Genomic DNA, 23,070 nt, shown 5'->3' on the forward strand with positions numbered 1-23,070 from the left:
TTTATGGGCCCTAGTGGAGAGAGAGAGGGGCGGCCAGGGTGGGCTGCGCGCCCCCTCCCCCTCTGGTCCGAATTGGACTAGGAGAGGGGGGGCGGCGCCCCCCTTTCCTTCTCCCTCTCCCCCTTCCTTTCCCCCTCCTAGTAGGAGTAGGAAAGAGGGGAGTCCTACTCCTACTAGGAGGAGGACTCCTCCTTCTTGGCGCGCCCCAAGGGCCGGCCTCCCCCCTTGCTCCTTTATATACGGGGGCAGGGGGCACCTCTAGACACACAAGTTGATCTTCAAGATCGTTCTCTTAGCCGTGTGCGGTGCCCCCCTCCACCATAGTCCTCGATAATATTGTAGTGGTGCTTAGGCGAAGCCCTGCGACAGTAGAACATCAAGATCATCACCACGCCATCGTGCTGACGGAACTCTTCCCCGACACTTTGCTGGATCGGAGTCCGGGGATCGTCATCGAGCTGAACGTGTGCTAGAACTCGGAGGTGCCGTAGTTTCGGTGCTTGATCGGTCGGGCCGTGAAGACGTACGACTACATCAACCGCGTTGTCATAACGCTTCCGCTGTCGGTCTACGAGGGTACGTAGACTACACTCTCCCCTCTCATTGCTATGCATCACCATGATCTTGCGTGTGCGTAGGAAAATTTTGAAATTACTACGTTCCCCAACACTAGTTTCTTTTGTTGAGCTTTCATACATTTATAGCTCTAGTGCATCCGTTGCATGGCAATCCTTACTCACTCACAATGATATCTATTGATGGGCATCTCCATAGCCCGTTGATACGCCTAGTCAATGTGATACTATCTTCTCCCTTTTTGTCTTCTCCACAACCACCACTCTATTCCACCTATAGTGTTATATCCATGGATCACACTCATGTATTGCGTGAAGATTGAAGAAGTTTGAGAACATCAAAAGTATGAAACAATTGCTTGGCTTGTCATCGGGGTTGTGCATGATTTAAATATTTTGCGTGGTGAAGATAGAGCATAGCCAGACTATATGATTTTGTAGGGATAACTTTCTTTGGCCATGTTATTTTGAGAAGACATGATTGCTTAGTTAGTATGCTTGAAGTATTATTATTTCTATGTCAATATGAACTTTTGTCTTGAATCTTATGGATCTGAATATTCATGCCACAATTAAGAAGAATTACATTGAAATTATGCCAACTAGCATTCCACATCAAAAATTATCTTTTTTATAATTTACCTACTCGAGGACGAGCAGGAATTAAGCTTGGGGATGCTTGATACGTCTCCAATGTATCTATAACTTTTGATTGCTCCATGCTATATTATCTACTGTTTTGGGCAATATTGGGCTTTATTATCCACTTTTATATTACTTTTGGGACTAACCTATTAACTGGAGGCCCAGCCCAGATTTGTTGTTTTATGCCTATTTCAGTGTTTTGAAGAAAAGGAATATCAGACGGAGTCAAAACGGAACGAAATCAACTAGAGAAGTTATTTTTGGAAGGAAACACACCTGATGGACTTGGACCCCACATCAGAAGATACGGGAGCTTCCCACAAGGGTGGGGGCACGCCCACCCCCCTAGGGCGCGCCCCCTACCTCATGGGGCCCTCGTGGCTCCCCTGACGTGCTTCTTCTGCCTATATAACTCCATATACCCTAAAACTTCCAGAAGGCACAATAGATCGTGAGTTCCGCCGCCAGAAGCCTCCGTAGCCACCGAAAACCAATCTAGACCCGTTCCGGCACCCTGCCGGAGGGGGCAATCCTTCTTCGGTGGCCATCTTCATCATCCCGGTGCTCTCCATGACGAGGAGGGAGTAGTTCTCCCTCGGGGCTGAGGGTATGTATCAGTAGCTATGTGTTTGATCTCTCTCTCTCTCTCTCGTGTTCTTGATTTGGCACGATCTTGATGTATCGCGAGCTTTGCTATTATAGTTGGATCTTATGTTTCTCCTCCCCCTCTACTCTCTTGTAATTAATTGAGTTTCCCCTTTGGAGTTATCTTATCGGATTGAGTCTTTAAAGATTTGAGAACACTTGATGTATGTCTTGCCGTGGATATCTGTGGTGACAATGGGATATCACGTGATTCACTTGATGTATGTTTTGGTGATCAACTTGCGGGTTCCTCCCATGAACCTATGCATAGGGGTTGGCACACGTTTTCGTCGTGATTCTCCGGTAGAACTTTGGGGCACTCTTTGAGGTCCTATGTGTTGGTTGAATAGATGAATCTGAGATTGTGTGATGCATATCGTATAATCATGCCCACGGATACTTGAGGTGACATTGGAGTATCTAGGTGACATTAGGGTTTTGATTGATTTGTGTCTTAAGGTGTTATTCTAGTACGAACTCTAGGGCTATTTGTGACACTTATAGGAATAGCCCAACGGATTGATTGGAAAGAATAACTTTGAGGTGGTTTCGTACCCTACCATAATATCTTCGTTCGTTCTCCGCTATTAGTGACTTTGGAGTGACTCTTTATTGCATGTTGAGGGATAGTTATGTGATACAATTATGTTAGTATTGTTGAGAGGACTTACACTAGTGAAAGTATGAACCCTAGGCCTTATTTCCTATCATTGCAATACCGTTTACGCTCACTTTTATCACTTGCTACCTTGCTGTTTTTATTATTTCAGATTACAAATACCTTTATCTACTATCCATATACCACTTGTTTCACCATCTCTTCGCCGAACTAGTGCACCTATACAATTTACCATTGTATTGGGTGTGTTGGGGACACAAGAGAATCTTTGTTATTTGGTTGCAGGGTTGCTTGAGAGATACCATCTTCATCCTACGCCTCCTACGGATTGATAAACCTTAGGTCATCCACTTGAGGGAAATTTGCTACTGTCCTACAAACCTGTGCACTTGCAGGCCCAACAACGTCTACAAGAAGAAGGTTGTGTAGTAGACATCACTAGCCGGGTCTTCGCATCAGTCAATTGCGAGTTCAGTTCAGATAAGGCATTCTGTAAAAAACGTACTCAGATGAGTCAAGATTTTGCTTAAGGTTCAAACATCAAGATTCAAGTCTGAAGTACTTTACAAAAAACCACTTGCCACTTGGGAGCTAATGTATGACAAAACAATTTCTTATGACTCTAAAGACATACTTTAAGTCCCAGGTACTTTACAAAGTAACAACACTTGGCACTTGGGGGCTAATGTATGCTATTCAGCAAGTTTCTCAATGTTAAGCCGGATTATGAAGTTCTTTGAATACGGTACAGGACAATTTAAAGTACTGGCTCATTTATGATCAAAATGAACTGGCCCTTGGGGACTACAGGTGAAGCTTTGTTCTATTTTATTGAACTCAATAAAAGTTTCAAAGGTAAAAGTCTTGGCCTATATTATAAAGTCAACAGATCATTCTGGTTCTCTTATAATCTGAAGACGTGGGGGCTGGCGGAATATAGATAAGCCGGAAGAACATACCTCATATTTCAGCTGCAACTGTTTGACCATTTCGATCTCGGAGTCGCGACTGGAGTGCACATGGCTGAGATAACCGGATAAAATATCGTTGGCATTTAGATGATCATAATTGGCAACGTCAAAGCGCAATTTCTTCCTCACCAATGCCTCTTGTTTCGCCGTGTGGCGAGCCAGCACGGTTGGATTCCCCCGTTCAATAAAACGGCTCCCGGTGATCAAAACGTCTTGTGCCGACGATGATGGCGGGTTGGCTGAGCTTGATGGTCCAATTGCGGAAGGATTCACGGTGGTCTCATCAAACGACGGCTCAGGAGGATTTGCTTCTACATCGACAGGCGGGTCTTCTGGAGCGTCAGTTAATGGAGGAGAAGGTGGCCTGGCCGGGTCAGCTGCAAGGATTGGCGCGTCTTCCACCGGTTTAGCTGCCTTTGCCTTCTTGGACTTAGCTTGGCCACTAAGAGAAATGTTGCAGGACTGTCAGTACAAAGATACAATTTGAACAACCCGGGAAAAAGGAGGATTTTTCATTACCCGGGGGTAGTCTTGAAGGCCGGAAATTGGGTCTGTGATGAGTCGCCAGAAGAGCGAGACACCTCCTGAAAAGATAAAATAAAGTTAAAGTACTGCAAGGGAAAGGGTCCATTAAACAGAGTTAAAGACAAAAGAAGTAAACCTCATTCCAGCGCTTTTGGGGAGTTTGTTGAAGAATATGAGGTGGTTTGTCTTCGGTCTGGGCTTGACGGCGGCTCTCATGTTGTTGTTTTTTCAAAAGAAAGTGAGGGTCTAGATAAGCCAAAGGGTGTGAAAACCTTACTTGCCGGGTTACGACTTGAAGTTTCTGTCTTGGCAAATGGGCTGAGTCGGAGGAAATAGTTACCTCTTCTTCCATGGCCTGACTAGCCCCAGTGTCATCCTGGTAATGATCAGTGTTAATAAGATTGTTAAAAAATTGGCCAAGGGAGTCAAGGGCTACCTCCGACTCAGAAGAATCGTCAGACTTCATCCAATCTTCAGCAGTGCTCTTCTTCTTCTTTTTTGACCTCCGAGTCGTTTTCTTGGCGTTTATGGTGGCGGCTCTTTCTTTCTTGGCAGCTTCATGGTCATATTTAACTTTCCAGAAATCAGATCTGGCCTGTAGACAGGTAAAAACAAGATGAAAGGTCAGACAAGTATTAAACAATACGGCTGGGAAAAATACAAAGGAGGGAGATCAGAGTGTCCTTACTTCTGGCACTGGGTTAAGCTTGCAGAAGGGGTTTAACCTGACAATACTGCAGTCTTCGTATTTTCCGTTCACCGGAAGGGTTGACATTGAAACAATATCTTCTTCCATTAGTTGAACGGAGCTGTGACGAAGAGAGTCATCTGGGCCTCCACCATACTCATACATCAGTTTTGACCGACGGCTTAGAGGGATGACCCGCCATGAGATCCAGCAGCGGGTCAAATCAACTCCAGTTAACCCATTCCCTAACAAAGCATTAATCCTTTTGATGGATGGTATCATCTTCTTGCATTCAACAGCAGTGAGCTTGTCAGGGAGCGCGAACTTGGAGTCAAGACGTTCAGGCCGATAACCCGGCAGTGGCTTCTTGTTTGCCGGTGAAATATCTTGACAGTAGAACCAAGTCTGATTCTAGTCTTTTGGATGACTCGGCAAAACTATGAGGGGGAAGACAGCGCCCTGCCAATGCTGAATTGAGATGCCTCCAAGCTCCAAGCTAAGGCCGTTGGTGCACTCGTTCTGCCGGTTCAGATAAAAATATTCTCTAAACAGCTCCACGGTCGGCTCTTCTTGAAGATACACTTCGCAGAGCACTTGGAAGTTACAGATGTTAGAAATGGAATTGGGCCCGATGTCTTGAGGGTGGAGTTTGAAAAAGTGGAGGGCCTCTCTGAAGAACTTTGAGCCAGGCGGTGAGAAGCCACGGTTCATATGGTCAGTAAAAACAATCACTTCGCCAGCCCTTGGATTGGGCCGTTCTTCGTCCGGGTTGGGGGCAAGGTAAGACATGACGTCTTTTCCTGGCAAATATCCTATGGTGAAGAACTCCTTCGAACGTTCCTCAGTTATGGTTGAGGGAACCCAGTTACAGATGGTTGGTGCTTTGGACGGCATGATGTTCAAAAATGAACTGAAAAGAAAGGCAACATGCCGGTTCAATTCAATGGTAAAATTAACAGTTCAATGATGATAATACAGGGAAGTAATGGCGTCTTAGTTAAGGGTTAATGCCATATAAGGAAAATTAAGCCGGCACAGTAAGCCGCCATGACTATAGATATTTGAGAAAAGCAAATTCAGCTAAGTGTTGAGACAAACAAGTTTCCTAACTGCTTGGTATTATTCCAGATCAAATGGCTATTCAAAATGGGAAAAATTCTAGACCTAAAAAGTTTAGCGCAGATGAGTATGTAAGTTCTAATGAGATCTTTGAACCAGAGAAAGGGATCTGTGGGCATCAAGAGTAGGCACAAAAACACTACCGCACAAGTATATATATCTTTTTGGATCAAGAAGAGGCCTGCGGTGGAAGAACTACGAAGAACTGCGATGAACTATGAAGAACACGAAGAAGTCTGGAAACCCTAATGCGGATCTGAGAAGTGAAAAGGAGAACACTTACAACCACGGATCTTCTGCGGAGGTCGCCGCCGTTCTCCGGACCGATTCGGGTTGATGGAGCGGCCAAGGTCGACGGAGACGGAGGACAAGCACGACGGCGGTGAGGCTCGAGCAGTAGGAGGGTTTGCGAGAGGAAGAAGACGGAGAGAGAGAGAGAAGAATGAGGAAGGCCGAGGCGTGCCTTCTTATAAGGAAAAATGTGAACAGACGGGCGCAAAAATCGAGGGGGAGCCGAATAATGGTTATCCAACTACACAGACACCTTGATTCTCGGAAGACATTAAAGATGAAGATCCATTGGGAGATGACGTCATAAAAGTTTTTTGCGTTTTCATGAGATGACGTCATGGCGGGTTACAAAAACTTCTGCGAGGATAAGAAGATGGATTTTGTCTAAGTGTTGAAGATTGACAAAGAACGAAGTTCAAAGTCAACCTGGGGCCTAATGTTGGGGATATAGCTATCAGTTATGACCCGCCCAGGAGGGGCCGGGTCAGCCCCAATGGCGGGTTACACAAGAAGCCCCGTAAACATTAAGATGATAGTTTATTAAATCTTATAGAAGGCCCAAGGTCCTAGAGGCGGCTTAAGGCCCAATATTACAAACCGCCGTATGTAAGGAAAGACTTGTAAAGAAAGGCATGTAAAGGAAGTCACCGAGCCGGACACGATTATGAGCCGGCCGGGACTCTGTAGGCCACCAGGCGTCAACCCGTGTATATAAGGGGACGACCCGGTGGCGGCTTAGGGCAAGAAAGAAGAGATCCATAACCAAGCTGGCGAGTTAAGCCTCTTGGCGATCGAAACCTCAGCAATACCAACACAACTAGATGTAGGCCTTTACCTTCATCGTAAGGGGCCGAACTAGTATAAAACCTCTCGTGTCCTTTGTCCCGATTAACCCCTTTAAGCTTCCTAGGTGTGATGGCCCTACGACTAAGTCCTTTCGCTAGGACATCTGCCGTGACAATTCCACGACAATGTTGTTAAATCCTATGTGTATGTCTTCCCATCTTGGAAATATTATACTGAAGATGAAGGAAAATGTCTGTTGCAGGTGTTTGTCCAGGAGTTATGTGTAAGTAGTGTTATTCATGGCAATGACTTTGCTTTGTGCCATACATTCTGATGACCCACAAGTATAGGGGATCTATCATAGTCCTTTCGATAAGTAAGAGTGTCGAACCCAACGAGGAGCAGAAGAAATGATAAGCGGTTTTCAGCAAGGTATTCTCTGCAAGTACTGAAATAAGTAGTAACAGATAGTTTTGTGATAGGATGAATTGTAGCGAGCAACGAGTAACAAAAGTAAATAAAGTGCATCAAGGTGGCCCAATCCTTTTGTAGCAAAGGACAAGCCGGAACAAACTCTTATAATAGGAAAAGCGCTCCCGAGGACACATGGGAATATCGTCAAGCTAGTTTTCATCACGTTCATATGATTCGCGTTCGATACTTTGATAATTTGATATGTGTGTGGACCGGTGCTTGGGTGCTGTTCTTACTTGAACAAGCATCCCACTTATGATTAAGCTAGTTTTCATCACGTTCATATGATTTGCATTCGATACTTTGATAATTTGATATGTGGGTGGACCGGTGCTTGGGTGTTGTTCTTACTTGAACAAGCATCCCACTTATGATTAACCTCTATTGCAAGCATCTGCAACTACAACAAAAGTATTAAGGTAAACCTAACCATAGCATGAAACATATGGATCCAAATCATCCCCTTACGAAGCAACGCATAAACTAGGGTTTAAGCTTCGGTCACTCTAGCAACCCATCATCTACTTATTACTTCCCAATGCCTTCCTATAGGCCCAAATAATGGTGAAGTGTTATGTAGTCGACGTTCACATAACACCACTAGAGTCTAGACAACATACATCTTATCAAAATATCAAACGAATACCAAATTCACATGACTACTCATAGCAAGACTTCTCCCTTGTCCTCGGGAACGAACGTAATTACTCACAAAGCATATTCATGTTCATACTCAGAGGGGTAATAATATGTATATAGGATCTGAACATATGATCTTCCACCAATTAAACCAACTAGAATCAACTACAAGGAGTAATCAGCACTACGAGCAACCTACTAGCACCAATCCCGGACTTTCAGACAAGAATTGAATACAAGAGATGAACTAGGGTTTGGAGATGAGATGGTGCTGGTGAAGATGTTGATGAAGATTGCCCTCTATCGATGAGAGGAGCATTGGTGATGACAATGGTGATGATTTCCCCCTCCCGGAGGGAAGTATCCCCGGCAGAACAGCTCTGCCGGAGCTCTAGATTGGATCCGCAAAGGTTCCGCCTCGTGGCGGCGGAGTCTCGTCCCAAAAAGTTCCTTCTTATTTTTTTCTCATTGAAAGACTTCATATAGGAGAAGATGGGCATCGGAGAGCCACCAGGGGGCCCATGAGGTAGGGGGGCACGCCCTAGGGGGGCGCTCCCCCCACCCTCGTGAGCAGGGTGTGGGCCCCCTGGCCTTCATCTTTGGCGAGGATTTTTCTTTATTTATTTTAAGACGTTCCGTGAAGTTTCAGGACTTTTGGAGTTGCGCAGAATAGGTCTCTAATATTTGCTCCTTTTCCAGCCCGGAATTCCAGCTGCCGGCATTCTCCCTCCTTATGTAAACCTTGTAAAATAAGAGAGAATAGCCATAAGTATTGTGGCATAAAGTGAAATAATAGCCCATAATGCAATAAATATTGATATAAAAGCATGATGCAAAATGGACGTATCAACTCCCCCAAGCTTAGACCTCGCTTGTCCTCAAGCAAAAAGCCGATAACAATAAATATGTCCTCATGTTTAGAGGTAGAGGCGTCGATAAAAAGAAAATACGGACATGAAGGCATCATGATTATTCTCATAACAGCAACATATATAGATTTTGTCATATGATTACTTATGTTCAAGTGATTATCTATTCACAATGCAAAAGTATAAATCATAAACCTTATTGGGCTCCGACAAACTATAATCTCAGTCATTAAAGCAATTGCAACTTATCATAACATCGGAAAGACTCTATGTCAGAGCTAAAAAAGCAAGTCCACATACTCAACTATCATTTAGTCCTCCATAATTGCTAACACTCATGCAATACTTGTGGTTACGGAGTTTTAATAGGACACAGAGAAAGCTAGGGGCTTATAGTTTTGCCCCACAACCTTTTACCTCAAGGGTAATGTCAGCAATAATGGTTCCCCTACATCCAATTAGATATATATATATATCATGTTCTTTCCAACATGCTGAGCTTGCCAAAGGATAAAATGAAAAAGAAAAGGTGAAGATCACCACGACTCTTGCATAAGGTAGAAGATAATAATAAAGGATATGCCCTTCGCAGAGGGAAGCAGAGGTTGCCATGTGCTTTCATGGTTGGATATATAAAATCTCAATGCGAAAGAACGTCACTTTATATTGCCCCTTGTGATATGAACCTTTATTATGCAGTCTGTCGCTTTTATTACTTCCACATCACAAGATTGTATAAAGCTTATTTCTCCCACACCAATCAATCATACATATTTCGAGCAATTTTTATTGCTTTGCACCGATGACAACTTACTTGAAGGATCTTACTCAATCCATAGGTAGATATGGTGGACTCTCATGGCAAAACTGGTTTAAGGGTATTTGGAAGCACAAGTAGTATTTCTACTTGGTGCTGAGAATTTGGCTAGCATGAGGGGGAAAGGCAAGCTCAACAAGTTAGAGGATCCATGACAACATACTTTATCTCAAATATAAGAAAGACATAACTCATTAAGTTGTCTTCCTTGTCCAACATCAACTCTTTAGCATGTCATATTTTAATGAGTGCTCCCAATCATAAAAGATGTCAATGATAATATATCTACATGTGAGAACCTCTCTTTCCTTATTACTTCCTATTAATTGCAACAATGACCAAAGCTATGTTTGCCAACTCCCAACAACTTTTAATCATCATACTCTTTTTATGTGAAGTCATTACTCTCAATAAGATCAATATGAACTTTTTGTTTCTTTTTATTCTTTTTCTCTTTTCTTTTATTCACCCAAGATCATGGCAAAATAATCAAGCCCTTGACTCAACACTAATCTTTATTATATATAGCTCACGGACTCGATTACAAAGAGAGATCATAAAGCAAAACTCAAAACCAGATCATGCCATAAACTTTATTCTACTAGATCAAGATACTACTAATAGGATCGAACTAAGAAAAACGGTAAAGATGGGAGTTGTGATTGTGATACGATACCGGGGCACCTCCCCCAAGCTTGGCAGTTGCCAAGGGGAGTGCCCATACCCATGTGATTATATCTCCTTGGTTGGTGAAGAAGGTGGAGGTGTTGTTGATGATGCGGGCTTGTCATCCATCTTCCAAGGCATAGGTTCACCATCATAGAAGGATGACCGAGTCTCCGGAATCCTCGAATCTGCAGCCAAACTCATTCTTTTGAATCTATATTCATACTCATAGTTTTGGTTTTGCAGGTCATAGATTTGGGCTTGGAGGTGCTCGATCTTCTCATATAGCTTGAAGATGGCCTCCTCGGTGTTCTTGGCATCCGGCTTGTAGTTGTTAGTGAACTCCGCGAGCATCGTGTGGCTAGCGTTGATTCCACGCTCCACCATCCCCTGGCACTTGAAAATTTGTTGCTCCATTGCTTCGAGCCTCGTCTCCACGCTTCCGTTTCCCTTTGGTCCCTCAACATCGCGGATGTGCAACAACCCATCACGCATCTCAATGGTTTGAGGGTGTCGCAACACCTCCGCGAGGTAAGGGTTGATGACCTTCTCGAAGAACTTGTCCTTGGAAGCACTTGGGGACGTCATGATAATCTAGATCTGTCAGAAAAACAGCTCGAAACAAAGACATGAGATTTTTTCGTAATACGGGAGTCAAAACCCCCGGGAGAATATATAATGAATTTTTACCGACCAAAATACGTAACGTGCAAGAAAACGGAGTCCGGAAGGCACACGAGGTGCTCACGAGGTAGGGGGCGTGCCCAGGGGGTAGGGCGCGCCCACCACCCTCGTGGGGCCCTCGTGTCCTTCCCGGACTGCTACTTATTTTTCTATTTTTCTAAATATTCCAAAACGGAGAAATATTGCCTTAAAAATTGTTTTGGAGTCGGTTTACTTACCGTACCACATACCTATTCCTTTTCGGAGTCTGAAACGTTCCAGAAAGTGTCCCTTATGTATTCCTCCGGGGTTACGGTTTCAATAATATTGGTTTCAACATTTATGGGATTACCTGAGATATAATGTTTAATTCTTTGACCGTTTACCACCTTTGGATTTGTGCCCTCGAAGTTGTTGATCTTCATGGCACCGGAACGATAGACCTCTTCGATAACATAGGGGCCTTCCCATTTAGAGAGAAGTTTTCCTGCAAAAAATCTTAAACGAGAGTTGTATAGCAATACATAATCACCTACATTAAACTCACGCTTTTGTATCCTTTTGTCATGCCATCTTTTAACTTTTTCTTTAAACAACTTGGCATTTTCATAAGCTTGGGTTCTCCATTCATCAAGTGAGCTAATATCAAATAACCTCTTCTCACCGGCAAGTTTAAAATCATAGTTGAGCTCTTTAATAGCCCAATATGCCTTATGTTCTAGTTCGAGAGGTAAGTGACATGCTTTTCCATAAACCATTTTATACGGAGACATACCCATAGGATTTTTATATGCAGTTCTATAAGCCCATAATGCATCATCAAGTTTCTTGGACCAATTCTTTCTAGACCTATTGACAGTCTTTTGCAAAATTAATTTGAGCTCTCTATTGCTCAACTCTACTTGACCACTAGACTGGGGGTGATAAGGAGATGCAATTCTATGATTAACATCATATTTAGCAAGCATTTTACGGAAAGCACCATGAATAAAGTGTGAACCACCACCAGTCATTAAATATCTAGGGACTCCAAACCTCAGGAAAATAACTTTCTTAAGCATTTTAATAGAAGTGTTATGATCAGCACTACTAGTTGGGATAGCTTCTACCCACTTAGTAACGTAATCAACAGCAACTAAAATATGTGTATATCCATTAGAGGCAGGAAAAGGTCCCATATAATCAAAGCCCCAAACATCAAACGGTTCAATAACAAGAGAATAATTCATAGGCATTTCTTGACATCTACTAATATTACCAATTCTTTGACATTCATCACAAGACAAGACAAACTTACGGGCATCCTTGAAGAGAGTAGGCCAGTAAAAACCAGATTGCAATACCTTATGTGTAGTTCTATCTCCAGCGTGGTGTCCTCCATAAGACTCGGAATGACACTTGCGTAGGATCTGTTCCTATTCATGCTCAGGTACACAACGTCTAATAACACCATCTACTCCTTCCTTATAAAGATGTGGGTCATCCCAAAAGTAATGTCTTAAATCATAGAAAAACTTTTTCTTTTGCTGGTATGTGAAGCTAGGTGGTATAAACTTAGCAACAATATAATTAGCATAATCAGCAGACCATGGAGTACTACGAGAAGTACTTATAACATTTAATTGTTCATCAGGAAAACTATCATTAATAGGTAGTGGGTCATCAAGAATATTTTCTAACCTAGACAAGTTGTCTGCAACGGGGTTCTCAGCTCCCTTTCTATCAACAATATGCAAGTCAAATTCTTGTAGCAAGAGAACCCATCTAATAAGTCTAGGTTTAGCATCTTTCTTTTCCATAAGATATTTAATAGCAGCATGATCAGTTTGAATAGTTACTTTAGAATCAACAATATAAGATCTGAACTTATCACAGGCAAATACAACTGCTAAAAGCTCTTTTTCAGTAGTAGCATAATTTCTTTGAGCATTGTCTAGAGTCTTACTAGCATAATGAATAACATTTAATTTCTTATCAACTCTTTTCCCTAGAACAGCACCTACAGCATAATCACTAGCATCACACATAATTTCAAAGGGTAGGTTCCAATCAGGTGGCTGAACAACAGGTGCAGAGACTAATGCTTTCTTAAGTATTTCAAATGCTTCTACACAATCATCATCAAAGACAAATGGTATATCTTTTTGCAATAAATTAGTCAGAGGCCGAGAAATTTTTGAGAAGTCCTTAATGAACCTCCTGTAAAATCCGGGGTGACCAAGGAAACTTCTTATACCTTTGATGTCCTTGGGACATGGCATCTTTTCAATAGCATCAACCTTGGATTTATCAACTTCAATACCTCTTTCAGAAACTTTGTGCCCCAATACAATACCTTCATTAACCATAAAGTGGCACTTTCCCAATTCAAGACAAGATTAGTTTCTTCACATCTCTGCAAAACTCGATCAAGATTGCTCAAGCAATCATCAAATGAGGAACCATAGATGGAAAAGTCGTCCATGAAAACCTCACAAATCTTTTCACAAAAGTCAGAGAATATAGCCATCATGCATCTTTGAAAGGTAGCAGGTGCATTACATAAACCAAAAGGCATACGTCTATAAGCAAAAGTACCAAAAGGGCATGTAAAAGTAGTCTTTGATTGATCTCTAGCCGACACAGGTATTTGAGAGAAACCAAAATAACCCTCCAGAAAGCAATAGTGTGTATGTTTGCATAATCTTTCTAGCATTTGATCAATAAAAGGTAAAGGGTAACGATCTTTCTTAGTAGCTTTATTTAATTTGAGGAAATCAATTACCATCCTATAACCTGTGATAATTCTTTGTGGAATCAATTCAGCTTTATCATTAGGAACAACAGTAATACCTCCTTTCTTAGGGACACAATGGACAGGACTTACCCACTCACTATCAGCAACGGGATAGATTATACCTGCCACCAGAAGCTTTAGTATTTCTTTTCTTACCACTTCTTTCGTTTTAGGATTCAGATGTCGTTGAGGATCACGAACTGGTTTGGCATCTGCTTCCAAATTTATTTTATGTTGACATAGAGTGGGAATAATGCCCTTAAGATCATCAAGAGTGTATCCAATAGCAGCACGGTGCTTCTTCAGAGTTTTCAATAATCTTTCTTCTTCATGCTCTGAAAGGTTAGCACTAATAATAACAGGATATATCTTCTTTTCATCAAGATAAGCATATTTAAGATTATCAGGCAAAGCTTTAAGCTCAAACACGGGATCACCCTTGGGTGGAGGAGGATCCCCTAAGATTTCAACAGGCAAGTTGTGATGCAGAATAGGTTCATGTTTAAAGAATACTTCATCTATTTCCCTTCTTTCATTCATGAACATATCATTTTCATGGTCTAGCAAATAGTGTTCTAAAGGATCACTAGGAGGTACGGCAATAGAAGCAAGACCAATAATTTCATCCTTACTAGATAATTCTTCCTCACGATGTTGTTTACTAAATTTAGAGAAATTAAACTCATGAATCATATCATCCAAGCCAACAGTAACAACATTCTTAGTGCAATCTATGGTAGCATTGACAGTATTTAAGAAGGGTCTACCAAATATAATGGGACAAAAGCTATCTTGTGGAGAAGTAAGAACAAGAAAATCAGCAGGATATTTAGTTTTCCCACACAAGACTTCAACATCTCTAACAATTCCCATTGCTGAAATAGTATCTCTATTGGCATGTTTAATTGTGACATCAATATCTTCTAACTCAGCAGGTGCAATTTCATTCTTAATTTCTTCATACAAGTCATAAGGTATAACACTAGCACTAGCACCCATATCACATAAGCCATGATAACAATGATCTCCTATTTTAACAGAAATAACAGGCACGCCTACCACAGGTCTATGTTTATCTTTATCACAAGGCTTAGCAATTCTAGCAGTTTCACCATCGAACTGAATAACATGCCCATCTATATTATCAGACAAGAGATCTTTAACAATAGCAATATTAGGTTCTACTTTAACTTGCTTAGGAGGTGTATAAGTTCTAATATTGCTTTTACAAACAACAGTTGAAGCTTTAGCATGATCCTTTATTCTAACAGGGAAAGGTGGTTTCTCAATATAAGAAGTAGGAACAATAGGATCATTATAAGTGATAGTCTTTTCTTCAACTTTAATAGGTGCAGCTACTTTTACTTCTATGGGAGGATGATATTTAAACCACTTCTCCTTAGGGAGATCAACATAAGTAGCAAAAGATTCACAGAAAGAAGCTACTATCTCAGAGTCAATTCCATATTTAGTGCTAAACTTACGGAAAATATCGGTATCCATAAAAGATTTAACACAATCAAACTTAGGTTTCATACCTGACTCCTTACCTTCGTCGAGGTCCCAATCTTCAGAGTTGCATTTAATTCTATCCAATAAATTCCATCTGAATTCAATAGTCTTCATCATAAAAGAGCCAGCACAAGAAGTATCGAGCATGGTGCGATTGTTATCAGAAAGCCGAGCATAAAAACTTTGCATAATTATTTCTCTTGGGAGCTCATGATTGGGGCATGAATATAACATTGATTTAAGCCTCCCCCAAGCTTGAGCGATGCTTTCTCCTTCGCGAGGCCAGAAATTATATATATAATTGCGATCACGATGAACAAGATGCATAGGGTAATACTTTTGATGAAATTCCAGCTTCAATCTTTTATAGTCCCATGATCTCATATCATCACATAGCCTATACCATATCAATGTGTCTCCCTCCAAAGATAAAGGGAAGACCTTCTTCTTACCAACATCATCGGGTATACCTGCAAGCTTAAATAATCCACAAACTTCATCCACATATATTAAGTGCTCATCAGGATGCTTTGTTCCATCTCCTGTAAAAGGGTTAGCTAGCAGTTTTTCCATCATACCCGAAGGAAATTCAAAAGGAGTTTCATTTTCAATAGGTTCAGTAGGTTGAGGAGCAACTCTTTGCTCTACTGGACGGGGTGAAGATACCCCGAACAAGCCCCTCGGAGAATTACTTTCCATAGTAACAAGTGACAGTAAATTTCAGCACACTATAAATTTTTCCTTACCAAATTCCACCTACCAAAGGCGCTACACTCCCTGGAAACGGCGCCAGAAAAGAGTCTTGATGACCCACAAGTATAGGGGATCTATCGTAGTCCTTTCGATAAGTAAGAGCGTCGAACCCAACGAGGAGCAGAAGGAAATGATAAGCGGTTTTCAGAAAGGTATTCTCTGCAAGTACTGAAATAAGTAGTAACAGATAGTTTTGTGATAGGATGAATTGTAACGAGCAACGAGTAACAAAAGTAAATAAAGTGTAGAAAGGTGGCCCAATCCTTTTGTAGCAAAGGACAATCTGGAACAAACTCTTATAATAGGAAAAGCGCTCCCGAGGACACATGGGAATATCGTCAAGCTAGTTTTCATCACGTTCATATGATTCGCGTTTGATACTTTGATAATTTGATATGTGGGTGGACCGGTGCTTGGGTGCTGTTCTTACTTGAACAAGCATCCCACTTATGATTAACCTCTATTGCAAGCATCCGCAACTACAACAAAAGTATTAAGGTAAACCTAACCATAGCATGAAACATATGGATCCAAATCAGCCCCTTACGAAGCAACGCATAAACTAGGGTTTAAGCTTCTGTCACTCTAGCAACCCATCATCTACTTATTACTTCCCAATGCCTTCCTCTAGGCCCAAATAATGGTGAAGTGTTATGTAGTCGACGTTCACATAACACCACTAGAGGCTAGACAACATACATCTTATCAAAATATCAAACGAATACCAAATTCACATGACTACTCATAGCAAGACTTCTCCCTTGTCCTCAGGAACGAACGTAATTACTCACAAAGCATATTCATGTTCATAATTAGAGGGGTAATAATATGCATATAGGATCTGAACATATGATCTTCCACCAATTAAACCAACTAGCATCAACTACAAGGAGTAATCAACACTACTAGCAACCTACTAGCACCAATCCCGGACTTTGAGACAAGAATTGAATACAACAGATGAACTAGGGTTTGGAGATGAGATGGTGCTGGTGAAGATGTTGATGAAGATTGCCCTCTCCCGATGAGAGGAGCGTTGGTGATGACGATGGTGATGATTTCCCCCTCCCAGAGGGAAGTATCCCCGGCAGAACAGCTCTGCCGGAGCTCTAGATTGGATCCGCCAAGGTTCTGCCTCGTGCCGGTGGAGTCTCGTCCCGAAAAGTTCCTTCTTATTTTTTTCTCATCGAAAGACTTCATATAGGAGAAGATGGGCGTCGGAGAGCCACCAGGGGGCCCACGAGGTAGGGGGGCGCGCCCTAGGGGGGGCGCCCCCCACCCTCGTGAGCAGGGTGTGGGCCCCCTGGCCTTCATCTTTGGCGAGGATTTTTCTTTATTTATTTTAAGACATTCCATGAAGTTTTAGGACTTCTGGAGTTGCGCAGAATAGGTCTCTAATATTTGCTCCTTTTCCAGCCCAGAATTCCAGCTGCCGGCATTCTCCCTCCTTATGTAAACCTTGTAAAATAAGAGAGAATAGCCATAAGTATTGTGACATAAAGTGAAATAACAGCCCATAATGCAATAAATATTGATATAAAAGCATGATGCAAAATGGACGTATCACATTCTACCTCCATGATGGTTATAATACAACAAATTTTCCCATTTTTCTCTATAGAGAAGGACCGATTTGGAAACTCAGGATGAGGTAACCTCTACTAATACCTCTGCTATCTTCAAGAATGCTTGGTGGTAGTATCAGAATTACCTGAAGAAAGCGTACTTCACTGGCAAAGAAACTCATCAAATTCCCTTATGTTCTCCTGAGACACATTTACTGGACGATGACTGGGAATGCCTTGTTTTGTACTGGTCCCGAATCAAGAATGTGGTAAGGTCTATGAGCTCATTTTCTATTTTTTAAGTACTATATTCTTGCGTCTTACTGTACTCTATTCAGGTAGAACATGTGCTTAAACCTGAAGAACAACTGTTCTAATTTAAGATTCCATTGCTATCGTGCATACTGCTTTGCTCTTGTATCATTGTGTTTACTCATACAAACTTATTTTTAAATTGAAGGATCCAATCAAAACTCCAATGGCACAGCAGGTATGTTCACGCATGTTTCTTTAAGAGGTTTGCTCTTATCAATAGCTCTGTTGATTTCAATTTCAATTGTGTATACAGTTGACTTCTCATATCATGCACATTACTAGCATCACAACAGAGCCAATAGTGTTGTTGTACATGTAGACCCGTGGTACCCATCTGAAATCTTGTTGTGTCGTGTAGTTTCCCACGCTTTGTATTCTTTCACTGTTGCTTTGTCTTGAACTGATATGATTTGAACTGTGTCTTTATTTTGATTTGGCAAGACAATGCAGTGACCATAGGACATAGATATATGTTTGTTTGATGCTTTTATTATGTACTACTTGGCAATAGAAGACTTGGTAGTTTATGATAACCCACAGGTATAGGGGATCGCAACAGTTTTCGAGGGTAGAGTATTCAACCCAAATTTATTGATTCAACACAAGGGGAGCCAAAGAATATTCTCAAGTACTAGCAGCCGAGTTGTCAATTCAACCACACCTAGAAACTTAATATCTGCAGCAAAGTATTTAGTAGCAAAGTAATATTATAGCAGTGGTAACGGTAGCAAAAGTAATGTTTTTGGTATTTTGTAGTGATGATAGCAATAGCAACGGAAAAGTAAATAAGCGAAGAACAATCTATGGAAAGCTCGTAGGCAATGGATCGGTGATAGAGAATTATGCCGGATGCGGTTCATCATGTAACAGTCATAACCTAGAGTGACACAGAACTAGCTCCAATTCATCGATGTAATGTAGGCATGTATTCCGAATATAGTCATATGTGCTTATGGAAAAGAACTTGCATGACATCTTTTGTCCAACCCTCCCGTGGCAGTGGGGTCCTAGTGGAAACTAAGGGATATTAAGGCCTCCTTTTAATAGAGTACCAGACCAAAGCATTAACACATAGTGAATACATGAACTCCTCAAACTACGGTCATCACCGGTAAGTATCCTGATTATTGTCACTTCGGGGTTAATGGATCATAACACATAATAGGTGACTATAGACTTGCAAGATAGGATCAAGAACTCTCATATATTGATGAAAACATAATAGGTTCAGATCTGAAATCATGGCATGCGGGCCCTAGTGACAAGCATTAAGCATAGCAAAGTCATAGCAACATCAATCTCAGAACATAGTGGATACTAGCGATCAAACCCTAACAAAACTAACTCGATTACATGATAGATCTCATCCAACCCATCACCGTCCAGCAAGCCTACGATGAAATTACTCACGCACGGTGGTGAGCATCATGAAATTGGTGATGGAGGATGGTTGATGATGACGATGGCGACGGATTCCCCTCTCCGAAGCCCCGAACGGACTCCAGATCAGCCCTCTCGAGAGGTTTTAGGGCTTGGTGGCGGCTCCGTATCGTAAAATGTGATGAATTCTTCTCTCTGATTTTTTTCTCTCCAAAACCAAATATATAGAGTTGGAGTTGAGGTCGGAGGAGCTCCAGGGGGCCCACGAGGTAGAGGCGCGCCCTTGGGGGGCAGGCGCGCACCCACCCTCGTGGACAGGTGGTGGGCCCCCTAGTCTTCATCTTTTGCAAGGATTTTTTATTATTTCCGAATAGATGTTCCGTGAAGTTTCAGGTCATTCTGAGAACTTTTGTTTCTGCACATAAATAACACCATAGCAATTCTGCTGAAAACAGCGTCAGTCCGGGTTAGTTCCATTCAAATCATGCAAGTTAGAGTCCAAAACAAGGGCAAAAGTGTTTGGAAAAGTAGATATGATGGAGACGTATCAACTCCCCCAAGCTTAAACCCTTGCTTGTCCTCAAGCAATTTAGTTGATAAACTGAAAGTGATAAAGAAAAACTTTTACAAACTCTGTTTGCTCTTGTTGTTGTAAATATGTAAAGCCGGCATTCAAGTTTTCAGTAAAGATTATGACTAACCACATTCACAATAACACTTAGGTCTCAAGTTTACTCATATCAATGGCATAATCAACTAGCGAGCAATAATAATAAATCTCGGATGACAACACTTTCTCAAAACAATCATAATATGATATAACAAGAGGGTATCTCGCTAGCCCTTTCTGAGACCGCAAAACATAAATGCAGAGCACCTTTAAAGATCAAGGACCGACTAGACATTATAATTCATGGTAAAAGAGATCCAGTCAAGTCATACTCAATGTAAACTAACAGTAATGAATGCAAATGACAGTGGTGCTCTCCAACTGGTGCTTTTTAATAAGAGGATGATGACTCAGCATGAAAGTAAATAGATAGGCCCTTCGCAGAGGGAAGCAGGGATTTGTAGAGGTGCCAGAGCTCGGTTTTGAAATAGAGGTGAATAATATTTTGAGCGGTATACTTTCATTGTCAACATAACAACCAAGAGATGGTGATATCTTCCATGCTACACACATTATAGGCGGTTCCCAAACAGAATGGTAAAGTTTATACTCCCCCTCCACCAACAAGCATCAATCCATGGCTTGCTCAAAACAACGAGTGCCTCCAACTAACAAGAGTCCCAGGGGGAGTTTTGTTTGCAATTATTTTGATTTGATTTGCATAAAGCATGGGACTGGGCATCCCGATGACCAGCCATTTTCTCGTGAGTGAGGAGCGGAGTCCACTCCTCTTGAGAATAACCCGCCTAACATGGAAGATACGGACAGCCCTAGTTGATACATGAGCTATTCGAGCATACAAAACAGGATATTTATTTGAAGGTTTAGAGTTTGGCACATACAAATTTACTTGGAACGGCAGGTAGATACTGTATATAGGTAGGTATGGTGGACTCATATGGAATAACTTTGGGGTTTATGGAGTTGGATGCACAAGCAGTATTCCCGCTTAGTACAGGTGAAGGCTAGCAAAAGACTGGGAAGCGACCAGCTAGAGAGCGACAACAGTCATGAACATGCATTAAAATTAATCAACACCGAATGCAAGCATGAGTAGGATATAATCCACCATGAACATAAATATCGTGAAGGCTATGTTGATTTTGTTTCAACTACATGTGTGAACATGCGTCAAGTCAAGTCACTTAAATCATTCAGAGGAGGATACCACCCTATCATACCACATCACAACCATTTTAATAGCATGTCGGAACGCAAGGTAAACCATTATAAGCTCCTAGCTAATCAAGCATGGCACAAGAAACTATGATCTCTAATTGTCATTGCAAACATTTTTATTCATAATAGGTTGAATCAGGAACGATGAACTAATCATATTTACAAAAACAAGAGAGGTCGAGTTCATACCAGCTTTTCTCATCTCAATATGTTCATCATATATCGTCATAATTGCCTATCACTTGCACGACCGAATAGTGTGAATAATAATAATAGTGCACGTGCATTGCACTAAGCTGGAATCTGCAAGCATTCAATAAACAGGAGAAGACAAGGCAATATGGGCTCTTTTTGTCAGATCAACAATAATGCATCTAAGAGCTACTTCAACAATTTAATTATGGTCTTCTCCTATCGACCCCCAAGGAAAAGAAAAGAAATAAAACTATTTACACGGGAAAGCTCCCAACAAGTAAAAGAAGAACAGGAAATCTTTTTGGGTTTTCTTTTTAATTACTACTACAAGCATGGAAAGTAAACTAATTAAAACTACAACTAATTTTTTTGGTTTTTCTTAAGGTTTATCAAACACACAAGAAGAGAGCATAGAAACGAAAATAAACTACCATGGATGATACAATGAAAAAGTATGAGCACCGATGATACGTCTCCAACGTATCTATAATTTTTGATTGCTCCATGCTATATTATCTACTATTTTGGACATTATTGGGCTTTATTATCCACTTTTATATTATTTTTGGGACTAACCTATTAACCGGAGACCCAGCCCAGAATTGTTGTTTTTTGCCTGTTTTAGGGTTTCGAAGAAAAGGAATATCAAACGGAGTCCAAACGGAATGAAACCTTCGGGAACGTGATTTTCTCAACGAACAAGACCCGGGAGACTTGGACCCTACGTCAAGAAAGAAAAGAGGAGGCCACGAGGTAGGGGGTGCGCCTACCCCCCCCCCCAGGCACGCCCTCCACCCTCGTGGGCCCCCTGATGCTCCACCGACGTACTCCTTCCTCCTATATATATCCACGTACCCCCAAACAATCAGAATAGGAGCCAAAACCCTAATTCCACCGCCGTAGCTTTCTGTATCCACGAGATCCCATCTTGGGGCCTGTTCCGGAGCTCCGTCGGAGGGGGCATCAATCACGGAGGGCTTCTACATCAACACCATAGCCTCTCCGATGAAGTGTGAGTAGTTTACCTCAGACCTACGGGTCCATAGTTAGTAGCTAGATGACTTATTCTCTCTTTTTGGATCTCAATACAATGTTCTCCCCTCTCTTGTGGAGATCTATTCGATGTAATCTTCTTTTTGCGGTGTGTTTGTTGAAACTGATGAATTGTGGGTTTATGATCAAGTCTATCTATGAATAATATTTGAATCTTCTCTGAATTCTTTTATGCATGATTGGTTATCTTTGCAAGTCTCTTTGAATTATCAGTTTGGTTTGGCCTACTAGATTGATCTTTCTTGCAATAGGAGAAGTGCTTAGCTTTGGGTTCAATCTTGCGGTGTCCTTTCCCGGTGACAGTAAGGGCAGCAAGGCACGTATTGTATTATTGCCATCGAGGATAACAAGATGGGGTTTTCTTCATATTGCATGAGTCTATCCCTCTACATCATGTCATCTTGCTTAAGGCATTACTCTGTTTTTAACTTAATACTCTAGATGCATGCTGGATAGCGGTCGATGAGTGGAGTAATAGTAGTAGATGCAGGCAGGAGTCGATCTACTTGTCTCGGGCGTGATGCCTATATACATGATCATACCTAGATATTCTCATAACTATGCTCAATTCTGTCAATTGCTCAATAGTAATTTGTTCACCCACCGTAGAATACTTATGCTCTTGAGAGAAGCCACTAGTGAAACCTATGGCCCCCGGGTTTATCTTTATCATATTGATC

Source organism: Triticum urartu, chromosome 3 (assembly GCF_003073215.2).
Source record: "Triticum urartu cultivar G1812 chromosome 3, Tu2.1, whole genome shotgun sequence".
NCBI lineage: Eukaryota > Viridiplantae > Streptophyta > Magnoliopsida > Poales > Poaceae > Triticum > Triticum urartu.